This window comes from Carassius gibelio, chromosome A11, assembly GCF_023724105.1.
Source record: "Carassius gibelio isolate Cgi1373 ecotype wild population from Czech Republic chromosome A11, carGib1.2-hapl.c, whole genome shotgun sequence".
Lineage (NCBI taxonomy): Eukaryota > Metazoa > Chordata > Actinopteri > Cypriniformes > Cyprinidae > Carassius > Carassius gibelio.
Window position 1 is genome coordinate 20,157,100 of NC_068381.1, and position 6,000 is coordinate 20,163,099.

The following is a 6,000-nucleotide window of genomic DNA, read 5'->3' on the forward strand; positions in this document are numbered from 1 at the left end:
AAGGAATCTGCGAGCTGCAACCCTGGGTCAGCGATACGCGCTGCCCTGCCGAAGCCAAGCCTCGTACACAAGTCACAGAAACGCAAGCAGAGATTGTGGGTAACAGATGGCTCGTCAACACTCCTGCGCGCTCAGCTACACTGACCTACGACCAGCATGACACCGCCACCCGTGCCAACCTGCTGGACCAAGTACTGAAAGGTACCACCCAACACATTGACATTACTCCTGTCGACACAGCCCTCCAAGCACTGTCTCGACAGCCCATTCTGAACCAGTCATCTGCGGTCCTAGCCTGGACTGCTGCCGACACTGCACGGTGCATCTCCACCGTCATTGGTCCCGCCCTGACTCTTGGCGTGACCTTCATCCTATACAGGATACTCAACGGATGCAAACCTCTACAGCCAAACTCATGACAACTGTGGCTGGAGGTCTCTGATGGAATCCCCGGAAAAGGGGGTGCCAAGTCAAAGACAACACCGAACCTCATCAAGCTGAGTCCTCAGCTTCAGGAACCACCTGCCATCATGACCCACCTGCTACATGACCATCACGATTCACCACTCATCTGCCCATCCTGATGATTGCCGTCCGATGATGTCCACACAGGGACTTCATCTGACAAAAGGGGGAGGTGTAACAGATATGCAGGTCATCGATTCATGGGTTCAATTCAAGCCACAAATGAAACCCTGTTTGTACTAAACGCCTGGCCTGGCGCCAGCCTGGCTGGACTTAAATTATTTTACGATACCCATGCGAGCCTCAAAGGAAACCTGAAAACCCCCCCCAAATTCCTTAACACACACACACACACACACACACACAAAGAAACTTTCTCAAAGTTACTTTTTTTTTGTAAGTCCTTATTAATATGTATTTTGAATGTTTGTGTATTGCATAAAAATGGTTAATCCTGGGTAAATGGTTAAAGTGCTGACTTATAAGTGGAAATGCGTGATTTAATTCTTATACTTTCTCAAAGAGTCATGTTTCTGCAACCCCCACTCCTGACCAGGTCGTAAAGCTTTATGACCCCTGGGCAACAGAACAGGAAATCTAAGCCTTAGGAAAGAATGGTCAAATGTAGTCTAAATGTGTATATATAGTATTGTTTCCTTTTTGTACATTAGATGTTTCCCATATAAATTGGGACTATCTGCAATTTATTATCGTGTGTTAATCTTTAAATGTGTATAATTCTGCATTTGAATGTAACTTCGTGTTTCTATCAGTTATATATATATATAATATATTGTTTGGTGTTTTTCAAATCGTCATGCTTTGACAGACCCACTTATCTAAAGTAAAGTAATGAAAAATGTATTATTCTGGAATTACGAACGTGCTAGAATATCCCTGATGAAATCGGACAAGTCCTAAATTATTAGGGTGGGTTGTTCCCAGAGACAAAGGAACTTTCCCGCCGCTTCAGATCGCGGATGTTCATTGGGTGGTTCACGCGAAAAGAGGCGTGAACATCTCAATCTATAAGAGTCGACCAAACAAGGTCCACCTCTCTTCTTGCTCTTCTTCCTCTTCTCCGTTCTCGGACACGCTGCTCTCCAACGTTGCGTCCGCGCGGCCATAGGCCGCGCTCATAGCGCGAACCCCCTCAGCACAGGGGCGGAGAGAAAAAGCCATTTTAATGGCTCCTTTAGAGAGCTTTCGTTTTGTTCGTTTCTTTTCTTTACTAAGTTTATTCAACTATTCGCCTCTCCACGCAAGGAAGACGAATTCTGGGACATTGTTTGTTGAACCCTTCAAATACCGCGCGAGGACAGAACAAAGGACCACGTGCTCCACGCTCACGCAAAGATCCAGCGAAGCGTGCACGCGCGTCACATGGCCTCCGGCACACGCCACGCACATTGGACGCTTTTGCAAGTATCACTTTCTCTATGGAGATTTAAATGCTGCTTTAAAGTGTTGTTATGATCTGATTTGTTGTTGGCTTCCAAAAGTTACTGACTATGATTTTCATCCCTGAGCTCCTTATGTGATCTCACTCTATTTTCTCTCTCTCTCTCTCTCTCTCTCGTTTATTTGGATTCGTTATGTATTGTATAAAGCTTACTGTTTGTATTGTCGTACGCATATTTACTCTGTGTGATTTGTAGTGTGATGTATTACTAGTTTAATTATTAAAAACCCATATACTGACGATTGGCTTGGACTCCACCCCACTTACATTACGAGTCACTGAGATGTTTGACCTATAGCTACAAGCTCTAAATTTAGAAACTAAATTTATCATAAGGATAGGATAATATTTTCATGGCCAGAGAATACTTTTCCTTGAATTATAAGGCGTGATAACTTTATTGAAAATTGATAGGTCTACAGTGGTTTGCTGGACATACCACGGTTTGACTTGCAGTAATTTACAGTAAGAGATATCACAATAATCGATATGAAGAATGTAATATTGACATATTAATGAGTAAGTTACAGTGCCCTGTGATTATTTATTGTTATAGGCAATTGAGCTATTTTTCATAATCAATCAAATTTAATGTAACTGTCATCTGAGATATATATTAATCAAATTCCTGATTAATTATTCAAATTCCCTATATATCATTTGAGTTAATTACTACGTAAAACTCATTGTTGTTACACCAGCGAGGCTTAACCGTTCTATCCGGGAGCTAAGCTCCTGTCGGACGAAGGTAAGAGCCTCCCGGCCGGACAACCTTTTCCGTCCTTCAGCCAGAGAGGTTTACCCGTTCGATTCCTGGAGCTAAGCTCCTATCGGACGTCGGTCCGAGCCTCCTGGCTAGACAACCTGACCTTTTCCACCCTCGGCCAGTGAGGCTTACCCGTCCGATGCGAGTGCTCCCATCGGACGCCGGCAACAGCCTCCTGGCCAGCCAACCACGACCCTACTGTGTGGTTCAGGTTACAAGCAAGCTGCTTAAATGCTGCAAGTACCAAACACACAATAAACTCTCCTTCCTTCCTATGGTCACCAAGGCTAACCCGTCTCTTGCCAGGAGTAGCAAACTCCCTTAAACGCCGACGACAGCCTAACGACCACGCAAACTTACCTTTTCCATCCTACGGCCTGCGAGGCTCACCCAGTTTGTCCCCGCCGGACGCTGGCAAGAGCCTCCTGGCCACCTATCGTTACCTTTTCTGTCCACCATCCAGAGAGGCTTACCCGTTCGATGCGCGTGCTCCCTTCGGACGCCGGCGAGAGCCTCCCGGTTAGACAACCTTACCTTTTCCTTTTCTATGGTCAGCGAGGCTTACCCGTTCGATGTGTGTGCTCCCTTCGAACGTCGGTAACAGTCTCTCGGCCACACAACTTACCTTTCCAGTTGACGGTAGGCGAGGCTTAACCGTCCGACGCTACAAGTCTCGTCCTCTCGCCAAATCCTGCAAAAAAAAAAAAAAAAAAAAAAAAAAAAGCTACCCTCAGCTACTCTCACATCTTTTAACCCCGTCTGGCGAGGCTTACCCGTTCGATGTTCTGAGTTAGAGGCCCCATCGGATGCTGCGAGAGTCCTCCCAGTCGGGTTTTCCTTTCCAACCCTCCCCGTCCGCCGAGGCTTACCCGTCTGTCGCGTGTGCTCCCTTCAGACGTCTGGCGAGAGTCTCCCGGACGGGCCTATGCTTGCCAGCCGCAAGCGAATCTCATCCAGCCGATGCCGTGAGTCGGGATCTCCCGTCGGATGTTGCCAGAGTCCTCCTTGTCAGCTGGCCCAAAAGCTTTTTATCTGCCAAACCGAGAGGACCCAGACGTCCGTCATCCTGAGTCTCAATCTCCTGTCGGAGGCTTCATGGGCCCTCTCGGTCAGCGTTAGGCCCTTCACCCACTGAATAGCAGGGGCTATCAGCCAGTAGGGCCCGTACGCCGACACCGTGACCTATTCCGGTCGAGGCAACTCGGGTCCTCCCGGTCGGGCACCACAACCACGCTGCTCCTCCTCATCGGCCGGTAGGGCTCACCGATCCAACGCCAAAAAACTCCAGTTGAGCATCGGCCCGAGCCCTACCGACCGGGCGCCAACAACCACGTAGTTCACTAGCTGCAGCTGGTAGGGCCTACTCTCTCAACGCCCAAGTCGCTCCCTCCGGAGTACGTAGGCCCTTCCAGCCTGCCAACGAGATAACTTCTCAGAAACCAAATCAGCCCCCGCCAGTACTCTGCTTTTTGGGGGGCATTCTTTAAACTGGCGGCTGTCCTCTTGTACATTTGCCTTTTTGGGGGGTACTCTAGGTTCGGGCAATTCCTGAGCTCGGAGCCCTTCCCCGGACAGCACGCCAAATACGCATACCATACCTCAGCTAATTATATGTAAGCGTGAACTAGTGAAATGTAATTATCTATGAAGATTCGGGAGGAGCGCGTCAGATACTTAGCCTAATCATCACAGGTGGACCACAATCAAGTAATCAATCCCACAGTATAAATATTGCTGACTTACCTCTATCCATTGACGGTTTATCAGCATCCCTCCTCCACCCCATCTCCCCACTTCAAGTTCACTTTAGCTAATTATATGTAAGCGTGAACTAGTGAATTTAGCCACTGTATTGAATAAATACCTGGGGTTATGTTTGTTTTCTTCTAAAAGAGAAGAAAAGTAATCAGATCTAGCAGTTTTTAATGCTTTTCTGTAGGATAGGTTACTTTCTTGCCAAGCAATACGAAATACCTCTAGTTTTGTTTTCCTCCAGCTGCGCTCTATTTTTATGCTCTATTTTAGGGTGCGAGTATGTTCATTATAGCATGGTGTCATACTGGTTTCCTTAACCTTCTTTAAGCGGAAAGGAGCAACTGCATTTAAAATGCTAGAAAAGAGAGAGTCCATAGTTTATGTTACATCATCAAGTTGTTCTGAGGTTTTGGATATGCTAAGGAATTTGGATACATCAGGAAGATAACTTAAAGAGCCAGTAAGATGAAAATTCTAAGGTTCCTTTCACTGTTCATAAGTCCTGTACAATAGGTTTAAATCCATCCAAGGTTAAAAAACATTGCCATTTTTTCAAAATATCATTTTAAAATTACCTCAATTCTCAGAGATCCCCAAAACGGTTAGCTCGAAGCTGTTCAAAAGATTTCATAATTGAAATGCAACGCTGGACATCACATGGAAACCCATGAGAGTACTGCACAAGTCCCATTGACACCCCCCCCCCCCCACCACCTAGCAGAACCAGACTGAAATTCCTAAGGGGGAAGGGCTTTAAACCTCTGTCTTCACAGAACATCAACAAGAAACTGCTTTTTGTACATATATATGGACCAGAATGAACTCAAAAAGACTTATAAATGAATCATTCCATTGCTTGACTCCATATTCATTTATGTGTAAGCCACACATTTGACTATCATGTATAATCACTTATTGTGTATTTCTTTTGATAACTATAGGATACATAGTCATGTCAAGTATTGATATAATCAAATTTTCTTGCTTGATATTGTCCTGACAATCATTTATTTGTAAAATATATCATAATCGTGTTATAGGAATCATGTCCAAAATTAGACCCTGCGAGGCAGGAACCACATGCTTGGTAAGATAAACAAATGATTTATGATACCCCCGAGCCAAGACCATATCTGATTGGTCAAGAAAAAATTTGAGGTGTGGCCAACAGGGAAGTTTAAATACTTTGGACACCATGACATTTTTTTTTTAGTCCCTAGCTGCTGCTATTAGCCATGTCTGTTGCTAGTCTCTAGCTATGCTTCTGCTAGCTTGTAGCTTCTAGCCATGCGGTTTAGTCATCACTGTTTGAGCGCGGTTCCTGCATGCTTCGGCCTGCCTGCTGTTACTATGCCACGATGAGAAGGAACACAACCTAGTCTCGTCAAACTTTATTTATTTTCTTTTCCGTTTGAGAGTTTCGTGTTCTGAGTTAAGTTTTGTAACGTCGAGTCTCCGACGCCTGACCTCGGATGCCCGTTCAACTTCGACCAGCGCACACGACTCTGCACTTTCAGCCAACGCCCAATAACCACGGGCTTCCCAAGACGTC